General features: G+C 47.0%; 1 protein-coding gene across 1 annotated transcript in view; it reads right to left on the reverse strand.

Annotated features, from left to right (window-relative positions):
* Positions 1–15308, reverse strand: part of RIN2 (Ras and Rab interactor 2) — a 349998-nt gene extending 334690 nt beyond the window's left edge. Inside the window, exon 1 of the mRNA XM_083832276.1 lies at positions 14812–15308. The gene's annotated coding sequence lies outside the window, so the exon portion shown is untranslated. The remainder of the gene's footprint in view (positions 1–14811) is intronic.
* Positions 15309–15323: the final 15 nt, after the last annotated feature.

The following is a 15323-nucleotide window of genomic DNA, read 5'->3' on the forward strand; positions in this document are numbered from 1 at the left end:
TTGTCAACAAGTATGAACTAGAAACTCTGCTGAAGAGGTCAGCAACACTGAAAAACAAGTCATCCAACGTCACTGAGCAAACTTGTTCATTTCTAGCTCAATAAAATGTTTTATGCACAGATACAGGGGGGTTCTGGGGAGCAGAGCCCCACAGCCCCACGCAGCACTGGGGGCAGCAGGCACCAATTCCTGGGGACACAGAGCCACCGCTCTGAGGGGGGCAGAGGGGTGCCCCACAGGCAGGGAGGGCACAGGCCATCCATAGCAGGCTGCAGGCGGGCAGGGCAGCTGGAGGCAGGCAGTGGATGTGGGGCTGCTGGGGTGCGACAGCACCAAGAAGCTGGGTTAGGATGCACCCCAAGTACAGTACATTACAAATACTACCCAAAATTATCCCAGTAAGAAAAGCATTTACAAACATCATCTGACACTTCAGTTAGAAGAAAAATAAGTTTCTGGAGTTGCCTTTCTCTAGATAGGCATCATAGGTTAATAACAGATCATCTGCCAGCACCTGGAGTAGCTTGCAGAACCAGATTAAACAAGGCAAATTTTTCCACATGCGAAGCTGCAGGAGGTCAAAAGACAAAACTACAGTGGAAGAGATGATGGAAGCTCCAGCTGTAAGGAACAGAGAAGAATAATTGCCAAGATCACAAAGCAAAAGGCAACTGCAAGTGCAGTGCTGTGGGGGCTGCTAATGGGATTGGGAGCACTGCATTTAATGTTTGCATTAGCAATCCAGTCAGACAGCCCTGTTTCAGCCACAGTCAAGTTTCTTAGCTGTAAAACCAGAGCAGAGAAACGTGCAGGAGGACCAGAGAATGCTACAAACCGTTTGGAAGTACAAGACAAAATGCTCAATGCCATGAGCCAAATCTACTATTAGTAAGTGCAGAATATATACATACATACTATACACAAAACAATATACGAGCATGCAACTTTCATATTGTGGGAAAAAAAAAATGTTGTTTTTGCAGAGTTACATTGTTTAAAGGTAAGGAATGGGGTATTGAGATATGCTTGCAGTGATAAGAAAACTTAGCAGGCGACCTTGTAAAATGCAGACAACCAGACTCCTTAGGAGAATTAGGTGAAAATCACGGTGTTAAGTCAAGTCAGATAAGTGAAGAAACACTACCACTTCAAACAGTAAAAAAGTCAAAAGAAATTTGAAATTTAACAGGCTGGTAACTGAAGGCCATGTATTGTCTGTGAAGCATTGGATAGGTTGTGAACCTGGATTACCCAGTGAATGGGGAAACAGGCGAGGGTCCTGGTCGTCGAGAAAGAAGGTATATAAACCATACTGTGTGACTAGTAGGTGCGCTCCTGCTTGTGGGACACCTGCCATTGCAGTCGCGAATAAATTACTACTTCACTGAGATCCTCGCCTGAGCCTAAGTTACTGGCTACAGAGTGTTTCTCACACTTGGTGTGATGCAAGGACCAAGTGATAACACGGCGCCCCTTGGAACAATCTGAGCTGGAATGTTTCTTCACTTATCTGACTTGACTTAACACCGTGATTTTCACCTAATTCTCCTAAGGAGTCTGGTTGTCTGCATTTTACAAGGTCGCCTGCTAAGTTTTCTTATCACTGCAAGCATATCTCAATACCCCATTCCTTACCTTTAAACAATGTAACTCTGCAAAAACAACATTTTTTTTTCCACACAAACACATGCGTGGTGCTTTACAGAACAGATGAGGACAGGTCCAGGGACAGATATGTTCAATGCTTTCATTCTTCTGATCTCTCCCACCACCACATCCAGATCCAAAATACAGCCTAAAATAGAATTCAATTTATTTCTTTCTGGACAATGATGGAACAAATGGGCTGAAGGAGATCAGTTCAGCTTTCTATTACTGTGCACACATTAAACATTAAAGCTGCTATATTTCTTCCCCTAGTAGAAGTATTAAAAATGCACAGAACATTTTCAATTTGAATTCCATAATTATCCATAATGCTTTCAGAGTTGTTGTTTTTTTTTTTTTTCAGTTGTTACCATGTCACTTCCCCAAGCAGCTTCTTAAACCTCTTCCTTCTCCAATTCTGTATGTTTCTTACTACCTTTGAATCCCTCCCAAATACAGACAGATTCTATCACCCCAGGTTCAATCTAAACAAGGAAACAAAGAAGCCCAGGAAGCATTCTGGGCATGGCTAACCCTGTCTCAGCACCGAGTACATCAGACCTCATTGAGAGAGCAGAGCAGTTTGCTACACGCTTAGTATTGGCCTCTAACTCCCGGTTTCATCTTATCTGACCTGGTTCTTTCGGGCTCTCCCCAAATCTCAGATGGTGCTCCCAGCAAGATTCATGCTCGCTTCCACAGCAGAAGGGTGCTTTCCAAAAACAGGGTATTACCCGGGGGACCGGTAACCTGCAGGAGCAATAACTCCGTATTCTGTAGCCTGGGGAAATTCCCTCCTCCCTCCGAGCCCCAGAGACAGCCTTCACAGCCCATCAGCACTCTGCTTTAGAGCCACCACGAGGAATACCAGAGGCAGACTGCCATACCCATAGCTCCAAGTTTGCACATGAAAGGAGAAAAAAACAAATGCGCACATACTAAACAAAGGAAGACTAAGAGAGCGTTTCTCTCTCCTAGGGACGATCCTGGTAATCCTCTAGGAAGGAGCAGACTGCGGGCCGCCTCCACCAGCACCGAGGCGTTATCCCCGGATCACTGCCCTGCTCCAGCCCCTCGTCTCTGCAGGGCTGCAAGGGGGCACTCAGCAGCACGGGCTGGTAGGAAATCCAGCCCTCGTGTCCTTCGCTTTCCGTGATACGTGGCAGAGAGCAGCCTGCCAGTCCCGAAGATAAAGTGAAGGAGAAGGGCTCACGCCCACAACTAGATAAAGCTCGCTGCTCGAGAAAGCCAGAATTAAACCTCTCCCTGTCCCAAAATTACAAGGTAGATGTGTGTGTGGGGGGGGTGATCAGGATGTTAAAAAAAGTTTCTTCTCAAACCTATTTTTCAGATGATGCATCACCAGGACTGCAACTGTTGATGTGACTTCTATGGATCCTTTGTTTGTCCACGAAAACCTGTTTATCAATATTATTGAAATGGATACATCTAATTTTGGAAAAAAAATAATCTAATAATCGTTTTCCAGATTAAAGCTGGAAACTACAGCACGTGTGATTTCCACTGCTCTGCTAACAAAAGCCCTTTTGTTATCTGTATCACAACCAAGAGTAAAAAGAAATACTTTATCTGCCCGCACTCTGAAAGACTGTAACATATTTCATTGAATTTGTCCACACAAATGTTACACATTCAGCCAATTGCTCACATCCCCATGAAGAAACTCGATTTTTCTCGTTTTCTACTAAAAAGAAAAAAATAATATGAATCCCACAGTCTAGCTGCTAAGCCCCTATTTTTTCCCTAGACAAGTGTAATCACTGTCATCAACTATAAATGGGATAAGAGCATCTTTACACTGACCCTTTGTCATTTTATGCCTCTGTATTCTCTCTTCAGCACTTTACAATCCATGGTTCTGTTTTGCCTTTCAAGCAAAACTTTGTGACAGACTTACAAAAGAAGTGTTTTGATAGCTCAGGTAAGTGTCAGCTAGTTCTTTTAACTTTAATTTTTTATTATTGTTATATAAACACGTTCAAAAAAATGTGAATTTGCAAGTCACAAGTCTGAAAAGGCCAAGCTTCAGCACATACTGGTGATGTTCAAATACAGTTTTTCTTTAAATTTATGTAATTTGAGTAAGATTGAAATAGATTACAGTAAATTAAACTCAAGTAGCTACTGCTGTTTACTAAGGTTTCACAAATTGCTGGGATATTCTCTCTCTACAATTTTTATTCTGTAAAAGGCATTTATTTTCTGGATTAATTTTGAAGCAATGCATTTGTAAGATTGCAGCACAAGGAGCAGATAAAATTACATTTCAGTTATTTATACGTTACACTAATGACACATTACTGAGGCATTATAAAGGTCGGATAACCAACTGCTATTGGAAAAAAATAAACAAAAAAACGACATTTCACTGTCACATTCAATGACGTTAAAGAATTATTCAGCAGGAATTAGTTGCCTAATCTCTCTGTCAGCATTGCAGGATGGTTTATCTGTCTCTTCCTGCTGAAGAAAGCAAAGACAGAAGCACTGCCATCACGCAAGCTCCCAGGCATGAGCAGAGCAGCCGGCGTGACCATAAAAAGAAATACAGTGGGCAGGAAAGACGAGAGAAGGACAAGTTTAAGTTCAGTTCTTCCCCAGGCCACATTCACATGATGTGGGAGGGATGGCTGCACATATGTCAAGCAGCATCGTGGGCACCAGCGGCTGGCCCTGGGCAGGGACACCCACCAGCAGCTCCAGGAGCTGCAGCACGCGTGGGCGGTGTGTCTTGAGAGGAAGAGGGAATAAGCCTTGACTCCAGCTGTTCCCATGCAAGGTCAGCCTGGAAGGCACCCAACAGCCAGCCACACGGACACTGGGCACTTAGTATAAAAGCTTACCTTTGGGCAAGGAACGGTGCCCTGAGCATGTCCTGCAAGTCCCATCTTTAGGTATGAAGAATGAGATTCATGAAGGAAGTGAAGAGACCGAAGCAGTCAGATGCTCACACAGCAAACAGGAAATTCAAGCAGGAGGCAGGCAGGTAACCTGCATCTTCTCCAGGCTTTTGCCAATGTCGCTACCACCAGCATCAGCAGAGAAAAGTCAACAGGGGAAACTGGCAGCCCAGACAGCAAGGGCAAAACCCTTGAAGGAGCCAGTTCCTCCCCAGAGAGGGGCAGAGGCTGGCAGAGCCCTGATGACCCATGGGGTGGTTGCACCCTCAGAGGGGCAGGGGTAAAACTCTGCGCACTGCATTTTGAGCCACACCATGCCGTCCCCCAACAGTTTACCTGTCCTCACCTCACCAGCTCCCACCAGATGACCTGAACAAAACCAATGTCTCACCAGCTTTGCTAAGACCACAACACCACAGGCTCCTTCCCATAGCCCCAGGCAGCAAGAGCCAGATGCAACCCTCATCCCACCTCTGATGCCCTCACCATGGGTCACAACGCATGCAGTTGTTTGAAGGATGTGGCCACATGCCTGCAGCAGAGCCATGCAAAGAGCATGGAGAACCTCTGCAGAAGATAAGGAAGAAGTATTTCCTGGGTGGCATGGAGGGAACACCTCCTTGCCTATCCCATCAGCAGATGGAGGGGTGAGGGCACAGGGCCAGGCCTGTCACAGCACTCTGCCTCGACAACTCCATGCCTTTAATGTGGCACCTGAAAACAGGGCAATGACCCTTCTGAGGGCTGATACGCAATCCAGAGGGGAGAGGAAAGAGCTCTGTTCCTCTGCTTTCCAGCTTCCTGCAGATGTCATTTCCTGGACAAACCATGCAGCAGCTCAGTTCCTCCAAGCAGGAATGCAGGCAATCCTCATTGAGGACCGGGCTGCTGTGGTTACACACAATTTGGGTTGAGGACATCTTGTGCTAAAGCTGTGAGGGTACAGATGAAAACAGGTGCACACATGATGGAGGTAGTGCTTTCGGGGCAGGGGAGGTAAAACATCACCAGAGAACACAGAACAGAATTTGGAGGTAAAGGAAAACCACCTTCCAAACAAAATACCTTGCCCATTTAAGGCAACAGAAATACCAGCCACACACTGTTTACAGATTGTTGGTTTATACAGTTTTAATTCCAATGTGTTCTACTCTCAAATGCTTTAGTCATACACTCCTTGTAAACAAGGTTAGCCTGCCTACTGATAAGCATCATTTTTTTATTTTTTTAAAATTTACCAATTACACTTTTTTTTTGGGGGGGGGGGGGGGTGGGGTGGGGGAGGGAAGAGGGTTGAAGGTAATTCTGGTAATAAGTTCCACTCTTTTTCAAACATACATCATTGGTATTTCCACTGGGGGTGTTAACAGCTTTACTCGAGGCTGCAGTTACAAACCCTAGCCCTCTGATGGGACCTGGGCACGCAAAGATAGAGAGCAGAGCAGGACTGGTGGGCATGGCTGCTGGGGAAGTGCCCAGCCTTGCCCAGCTGTGGCCAGAGCTGGCTGCAGGGCACTGCCACACACAAGCCTCAGGTCACAAATGCTAGAGCAAGCCTCGCCACGACAGGAAAGCATGTCTCACCTGCAGAGGCTGCCTACTCCTCCTCCCAAAAACACTGTTCTGCAGGAACCAAGCCCTCTGCGTGGCAGCCCCTTGGCTTTCCACACTTGCAATGCTCAGCTGGGACTCCAGGAAGAATATTTTCAGTATACTGTCCTCAGGTTTAACCTAACTTTGAGCTCTTGCAGAAGCAGATAAACCATCTGCTAATAAAACACAGCTTACAAGCATATACAAATGTTTATCTTCCTTCAGGAGCAGTGTTTTATTGACTGATTGTATCTACACAAGTGGAATGAAAGCACAAATACTATAAATCTCTCAGAGAGACATCTTTTTATGAAAAGCAGGAAAAAGGCAATTTCTGTAAAGATAGCTTGCAGAATTAAGAGTAAGGAAATGAAGAATGCTCTTAAAACAAACAAACAAAAAAAACAAACAACAAAAAAAAGGAAGAGCAGACTGCAGCTTCTAAACTTCAGTAATTTTCAGACACGCCATTGTGGAGTGAGTTTCCGGCAGCTACAATTGCCGAGTTGGTTGGCCTGCCCAGGCAGCGACAAAGCGCAAATTGAACCACAAGACAAGCTCCAGAGAGTAAAAAGGGTTTACCTCTGTCTTTATGACAACATCAGTCCTCTTTTAAACAAGCAATTCCATGAACAGGACTATCTTTAACTAGTTGCTCCAGAATAAAAGCAGCAGAATTCTTAAAGTTCCCCTCACCTTGTGGGTTCTCAAACAAGAGGTAAGCCAACTGTCTTTCTATGTGAATCTGCTGCTAGACATTTTCTTCTACCCGAGAATCTGATTTTCACAATGTTTAAAGGCATTTCATACCTCAACCACTCAAAACCCTGGCCATGTCCAGCTGAACTTGTCCCAGAGACCTTGAGGCAGCTGCAAGGAAGGGGACAGCAGCAGAGCCTTGCTCCTGCACAGCCTGCCCAACCCAGGCCATCCCCTTGGAAGCTCCTTGCGCTCCTGCTGAGCCTGAGGCAGGTGGCTGCAGGGCTGCAGACACCTGGCTGTGCCTCCGTCAGTGCCAGGGGGTGTGCGCCCAGCAGGGCATCTGTCCTCTCCCCCTCCCTGCCAGAGGCATCTCTGGCAGGAATGCTTCTTTTCCATGGTCTGGTGATAAATCTGAGGTCAGGCTTGAGCCAGTAAGGTACTTTGGTTTCAAAGCTTAAACCATGTCCTGCAGTTCTTCAGAAATGAAGTAAACAGATATAAAACAAGCACTCTAAAATATTTTAATACCTATTCCAAAACGTGAATCCCAGAGACAGAGGCTACCAAAGTCAAACAACAGAGCAGAAATTGCTTAGCACATACGTAGGAGATGGCAACAACTTCTCTTGCAGCCAAGAGCCAAAGCCCCACAAGGAGCTGTGCTCCAAAGCAGTGCAACCTGGCTCTAGGCAGCAGCATCAGCCAGCGGGGTTGAGGAGCTGCTAGACATCTCCCCTCCTCCCTCCACCGTAACTAAGAGCCAGATAAGGGGGTGGCACCAGGTGCATCATTTGCCATATACTGCTTTTCAGGTAAGCAGAGCTACACCTGGCCGCCTGTCGGCATGGCGTTGGACAGAGCTGGCTGGGAGCACGTGGGTCTTCCCAGCAGGAGGGGGTCCCACCTGGGCAGGCAGGCTGGGAGGAGGCCCTGCCGACTTCAGCAGGAAGCCAACGTGCCACCCAAAACACCATCTCACATGGCTAAGGTTGCCATGGAAACACTATCCTATATAGGTCACCCAGTCCCTTCCCAGCCCCCCCGCTGAACGTTGAGATCTTGTTCCACCTGGCATTAGAGCAGCTTGGGATACATGCTGGAGGTGACTCACACCTGCTGTGGCTCCCTGTCTTTATGCACAGTGCAGACACTGGCCACAGAGGCACCAGGACTTCTTAAATAGCAATTAGATGGCAGCCAAGCAAAGCAACATTACTTCCAGTAAAGACTCTTGTACCAGGTATGCAGCCCACGCTAAGTCCCATCATACAAAAGTGAAGATCCCAGCACCACCTCTGAGTCCTCAGAGCCAAATTCAAGCAGCAGATTTTAAGCAGAGTTAGATTACAAGTGATGAATACCCCTCAATTCCTACATGAAAATCTGAAGTAAGAGGCAGGTCTCAGATACTCCTCTTGCTGTGATATGCAGCTTGCAGCTCTCATTATAATTACTTCTAGAAATATTTCTCGGGGGGGGGAACAACCCAAAGGTATAACTGATAACCTATTTGCTCAGCAATAATCCTGCAAGCATGCCACATTACATCACTGCCCTGTCTTTGCCAGCTTGTGAGATTCAGGTCATGGTCTTCGTGCTATTACTCAAAGCCCTCCATCTCCAGGAGGCTGCCTATAAATATTGGAAACCATCTCCTTCTCCATACGGCTTCAACATCCCAGTAGAACAAGGCTGCAGAGAGGGCACTTTGGATCAAGGCAGTGGCTGCGAAAGATAAGGGAACCTGCTAGAGGAGACGTGGCCTCCACTGCACAGCTCACCTCCCCAGAACGACCACTTGAGGAGCTTCCAGCTCAGAGCCAGCTGCAAAACTCATTTCTTCGCCTGAATTGACCTCACACAAGTGCCTTCTAAGCAGGGAAACACAGCAAGCCCATAAAGTATCAAAGAAAACAAAACCCTAATAAAAATAATCAAGTTATCCTTCCCATGTACCAGGAGAGAAAGAAGGAGGAACAAGATTATTTCCATGTTTAAGTGCCTGTGATGAGCTCAGATGCTACAATTGCCATTACAGCAGTAAGGAAATGGCTGACAGCTGGCTCATCAAGGCGTCTATAAATAATGCAGTACATCTCCAGACCTGTAGTTAATTTGCCAAAATGTATGTTACAACTAGCCTGGACACTATGTTCTTTTAAATACATGAATCAATTATAGGGTGACATATAGTATATTAGCATTAATTGTATGTTTATGTTACCTATATGTTACACAGTTACGCTACCTGTAACTATGTTATAGGTATTCTTATGGGCATATAACCAAAGCCTTCCATGCCAATTCTGGAAGCACACTTTGCAAGGAGAGAAGCAGTTCCCCATGCTCTGAGCAGGTGTCACCTGTCACTGGACCAAGGCACCATCAAGACAAGGACTGCCTGGTGCCTGAGGCTGCTCAACCCTCTGCAGTTATCGCCAATCAGTAGGCTTTCGGTGTGACCTCCGGCAGGCCCATGGGTGGTATACACCTGTCCCCTCCCTCAGACAGCTCAGAGCAGCCACCCGTGCAAAGGGCTGTCCAGTGAGTGAGGATCTCTTCTGTCACAAGCCTGACACATCACCTGTTTGAGCAGCTCCTACAGACCTGCTCCCATGGGTTCCCCACATCAGAGGGGAACACACAGGCTTGCTTTCTGACTGCCCAAAGCTCTGCTTCAGCAGTAGCATGGTTGGCCAACTCAGGTCCTTGTGTGCCCACAGAACTGACAAAAAATCACTGGCCTTAGTTTTAAAAGATGTAAAGTCTGAATGGATTTTTTAAGATAACACAGACCTCTGTGAGGCTGTTCCTACAAAGTCACCTTCTGCAGCATGCTTTACAGTGTCAGATTTTGCTGTGTTTAGTCTGGCATGGAAAAAAAACAACAGCTGATTTTATCATAAAATTTCAGAATTTGAGTCAAAACTCTTCTCTGCTGATTGCTTTTTAAAAGTCAGATGTGTCATAGCCCCATTAAAAAGAAATTACTTCTGCGTCTGTTCTAACCATCCAGCAGCAGTTTAATGCTGCTTAGCATCCAGAACACAACTGTGAAGTACTGCTTAATAAAATTACAATTGGTCTAGGAGCAGTTCTTCAACCCACTATTTTGCACACCTCTCCCCCCCTTTTTTTTAGGGCAGTCCTTTGCTTAAAGATTCAATATCACCAAAGCGAACCCTAGCAAGTTTGCAAAGATTAAAACTGAAGTCAGAAAATACAAAGAATAAGCCTTTAAATGACCTTTGAAGTGCATGGGAGAGTATTCAAAAGGCTTATAGTTTTAAAAAAATAAACATGTAATGATCCTGCTGTACTTATTTTTAACATGCAGTTTTTCTAAATCCTCATATTTGACAACATTGTCCAGAACTGGGCTTTAGCAACACTGCAGTGGCTCTCAGACACACAAGAGACCTCACACTTCACCACATTCTTCAGGTAGCAGCGGGGATGTTGCAGGCTCAGTTTAATGAGGCCAGTTGTGGTTTTGTTTTGCTGTTCCTGGACAGGGCCAGTCTTCACGCTGGTGGAGGTCTGTGGTTTCTTTCCCAGGATGGACTGTGGGAGCTTCGCAGCTCCAATTCCCCAGCATGCCACAAAACCCCTACTGCAGGTGCAGGACAGGAGCAAGCCGATGTCATAGGCACCAGCTGCTCGAGACAACCTCAGGCTGCCCTGGGAGCTGCAATTCTCCACCTTTCCCTCCTGCCTTATCACCCACCAGATACCGCTTTGGAGCTCTGGCTTCCCCAGCTCAGGCTCCTTCCCACATCTCATGTAACAGGAAGAAGTTTGGTTGATGATGCCAGATTCTACCCAAAATTTGTGTTTTTGTATAGAACTCTCTTCATAGAGATTGCTGACTGCCTTTTCCTACTCCATCCTCACAGTCAGGTCTGTGGCTGCTGAGAACATCTGCAGACCTCCTCCCCTTCCACACACACTGATTTCCCAGGAAAGTCTGCCTGAAGTTCATAACCCACACCTTTGTCTTCAGCACGATGGAAGTTACTGATGGGCTCCTCATCCCTCCAGCCTCCTTGCAGCTGTCTCCCCACAGCCTCAGCACATGATAGTCACTGGACCAAGCCTCTCCACTGCCACCCCATCCTCATTTCCTCACATCCACACTCCAGCCATGGGGCCTGCAGTGCTCCTGAAACCAGGCCAGCAGCACAGGAGGACAGGTTGCCATTAGCCACAATACCTGGTTGTTCACAGAAACCTGGCCCTGAATTCAGGCATGCAGAATTGATGGGCTTCTACAACTTGTGCAGCTGAGGAAGACCAGGGTTATAAGCCATCCCCATCTCATGCTGTGGATTCAGTGACTCCACCAGCCAAGCAGCACAGAAGCGTGCTGCAGTAACAGGCGTCTGACACACTGAAGCTGGGCCTGGAGGCATCTACTGAAGCGCGTCCTCTTTCAGTCAAACTCAGGCATCTTCAATAGTCCCATGGGAGACAGTTGTGGCCACATCTGCTGTGTGGAAGGGACAGTTTTATGCATGTGGGGGAGGCATCAGTGCAGGGGCTGGTGCTCAGGAGCATCTCTGGAGACAGATGCTCAGACACTGACAGTGTAGCTCTCCATCAGGGAGAAGACAGATGACATTATAGCCTCTACCAGAGCCGCCACCTCAGTTTCTTGATGCACACTGTAATCTAGTGCAACATCGCTTTGACATGTGTTATAACCATTTCAGCCTTACTCTTCAGAGCAGTGCAAAACACAGAAGCCTGCAGGAGGTCAGATGCATTCTCTAGTAGGGAAAGAGTGGGGAAGCAGGGGAAGCATCTGGGAAACACAAAGCTGAGCCTGGGTACAGCCTTGAGCACTTTGCATCTCAAAGATGCAGGAATGGCTAAGAAGCTCAGAGCTCAGGACAGGGGAGAGCACCCCAGTGTCCTGGGGACACCTGGAAGAAAAGCCACTTACCTTGGGGAGGACAAGGCAAGGGGCTGCAGCAGTGAGACAAAGGTAGAATAACAACAACAAAAAAATCTTTTCAAAGCAAACTTTAAATTGCACAAGTCAGTTTTCCACTTCTGCAGTTACCATCCACCAGGGTGTAGGGAACTGCAAAGGTGGCATCAATCTCCTCTAAATTACCTCCCATCTAGTGCAGCTGAAATGTTAGCTCTCTCTTAACCTAACAGAAGCCAGCCCTACCTGTTTAATCAAGCAGGCAGTTCTTCACCAGCATAAGAGCTCTTTATATCTACCAAAAAATAATAATCCTTGCAAACTGTAAATTGCTATTATCAGGGCTATGACTTGCCAGGATACAAACATTATTTCAATATAAGGATGAAATAAAGACATCTAATGATATGTCATCCATACAAATTAAGATAGAGGAGGCTGTATAAAAGCCACCACTGCATTATCAATACACTTTATCAGCAAGTTCCCTCACTTACTAAAAATGCACGCGAGTTCTTGCATTCCTCCTTATCACTAGCAGAGGAATTCTGCTGAAATTATTCAGAATCTTATACATATGCATTATATGAATTATACATATACACGATGATAAAGAGACTTGCTGCATCCAACCTGCAAGGAGGAAACCCGCGAGCATCGCTCCCCAGAGCCCAGCTGGGACACAGCCCATGTTCCTTTCACCGCCAGCTCTCCCCAGCAGCCCTCTGCCCCAGAGGCAATCGTGTCAGAAGAGGCATCAAAGCCTGTTATAACCAAGTTCTTCATACAGACATGGAGTTCGTGTGCAGGGAAGAACATCACAGAACAATTACTAAGAGAGCCTGAAGTTCAGGTACACACTCATCCCTGTGTTTGTACATAGCGTCAAAGAGAAATACACGCTTTGAGCCCGGCAGTGTTTGACTGCACAATCATTAGAGAAATTTCTTTACCAGATGTGCTTTGTTTAGCTTTCTGTGGGATAACCCCCCCATGGAATAAACAAGGTGGCAGCCCATTAAGCCTGCACAGTCTCATCACTGTTCCAAGGAGGGAAACAGGGAGAGCACCATGGGTGGCCAGCATGCCCGGCACTCTGCTCCCTGCACAGGTGTCTCCTGGCCAGGACAGGTGAAGCTGAGTCCCCAACACCCAGGTTGAGAGAAACTGCATGAGGAACAGCTCTGGAAGGCCCAGGGCTACGGGGTGGAGAAGTGGAAGGGTTTGGAGATGCCACTTCCACACCTCCCTCTTGCTTCTCTGTGCAGGCCTGCTCTCTGTGCCTCCAGGAAGCACCCACAGGCAAAACTGTGGAGCAAAGCTTCCCTGAGACCTCCGGAGGGGGCCAGGAGGCTCAGCACCCCCAGTCTTGTAACAGCAAGGTGGTGAACAGGACTGGCAGAGCAGGCAAGAGGACAGACACTGACACAAAGTGACCACTGGTCTGGGCTCAGAGGAGCACCTTGCACAATTCAGGTGACACTTGTGACAATTCACACTCAGGAAGAAGAGGCACCGTGTCCTCCCTCATGTAAGCAAATCAGCAGCAAACAGGAAACAAATTCCCTGTGGCCACCAGAAAGACAACAGCCCAGCACGTGTCCCATTGTACAAGGCTTGCATGGTTTTCCACGATGGCTGGTCCAAAAGCAAAGCGGCCAGGCACTGCAGCAGGCTGCCTGGAGAGAGACCAGCACCACTGTGCTTCCAAGGGCAGGGCGGGCAGGCAAACTCCCAGCTTGGTGCACCCCACCCTGCTGCCAGGCCAGCCCACACACCCTGACCTGCCTCCAAACAGCAGCCATGCACCCGATGTTTTGCTTCTTCCTGGCTCACGCATGGAGCAGGAAAAGGAGAATGGTGTGAGTCTAAGTGACCAGAAACACCTGTGCTCCATAACACCCACACAAGGAGCAGCTCGCTCCTCTTTTTATCTGGTGTTCTTCATTCAGCTTCTGTCTTTAAGACAAAGCAAACATCGCCCCAGCATTCAGCAAAGAGCTTGAAAAGTCAGTTTTCACCATAACATTGCTGCATTCAGCTTCTCTTACAAATATTTTTGAGAAAAATCTTTAATAGGCTTGAGATAAGGTGTGCAAAACAGGAGAGCTTTATCCAGAAGACAGTAAACATTTCAGATTTTTAGCTACAATTAGTACGCACGCATTTGTGAAGCCCAAGGACTCAGCCAGCAAGCCCTAGAAGTCACAGCTGCCCTACTGACCCTCTTCTCCTCTGCTCTCTGCCAGCAGAAAAAACGTGCATGCGCCAAAAATCTCTTTCAAAATCAGCAATCCACAATTTTAAGGAAAAACTACTGCAGAAGAGATTTCTTTAGCTGTTCCCATTACATCTCAAGTACGTTTCAAACGTTTCAAGCTATGCACAAGCCCCAGGACGCAGATCACCCAGTATTTCCCAGTCTGTAAGAACAGAGCCCTGAGACTTGCACTCGAGCAGAAAGCCTCAAGACGAAGCGTCTCTGCTGCCGCCTGGTGCCCCAGCACGCCTGGCCAGCTGAGAGCTGTGCTCGGCTGCCGGGACACAGTTGGACTACAGCAGCTGCCTCCCACTGAAAAATTTAAAGACTACTGGCAAAATTAAAGCCCAGAAGGCATAAAAGCCAGTATAAATTTAGATAAGCTAGATTTTACCTTGTATATCAATACAATATGGTTGGTTTTACAAACAATACTGATTTACTGTGCAAGCTTTTAGGAAGATTTCACAAGAAAGAATTGGCACAAACATACATCAGCATCACAGCCAGCAGTTGCACTGAAATTATCAAAGCAAACAAAAGCACACACACTCAATAATCAGGCTTTAAGAGAGACTGTATAAACTTATATGGCTGATAAGAAAACCCAAACATCTAATTTTACCTAAGAAGAATGATGATTAACAAGTAACCCAAGGACAAGACTGTATGAGCAAGACTTTTCCTTGCTGGTCAGCCAGCTGCATAAAATAATATCACTGAATGTGGGACAAAACAGGGCTGGAAGGACTTACCAGGGTAAGCAGAGGATTGCACAGACTCATCCTGCGAGCACTTCAGATAGGCACCCACTCCAGCAGACACTCCAAGGGCAAGGGAAGCACATCCCCAACTCCATCCTCTCAGCATTCCCATGTTTGGGGGTACATCCCCAGCAAACACATCCTATCACCCTGAGTCTCCCACCTGACACCCACCACCTCCAGCTGCTACCTCCCATTCCTAATTTAAAGCCACTTTCCTCACTGGATTGGCCAGCCTGCAGGCAAATAAGGCTTTGCTCTCCTTGGCCAGGTGCATCCCATCTCCCATCAGCCTTCCAAAATGGCTCTGCAGGGGTAAAAGCCTAATCACTGTAATTGCCACCAGCTAGCACTGGAACCAGGCCCAGGCCTCTTAGTGGGCAGGGTCAGGGGAAACCACCTGGGCTCTCCTGCCCTTGAACACCACCCAGGGCCACATGGGACCTTCCTCTGCATAACCTTTCTGGACCTCTCCTGGCCGTGAACAAGAGCATTTTCTATTG

Source organism: Anser anser, assembly GCF_964211835.1.
Source record: "Anser anser genome assembly, chromosome: 3".
Classification (NCBI taxonomy): Eukaryota; Metazoa; Chordata; class Aves; order Anseriformes; family Anatidae; genus Anser; species Anser anser.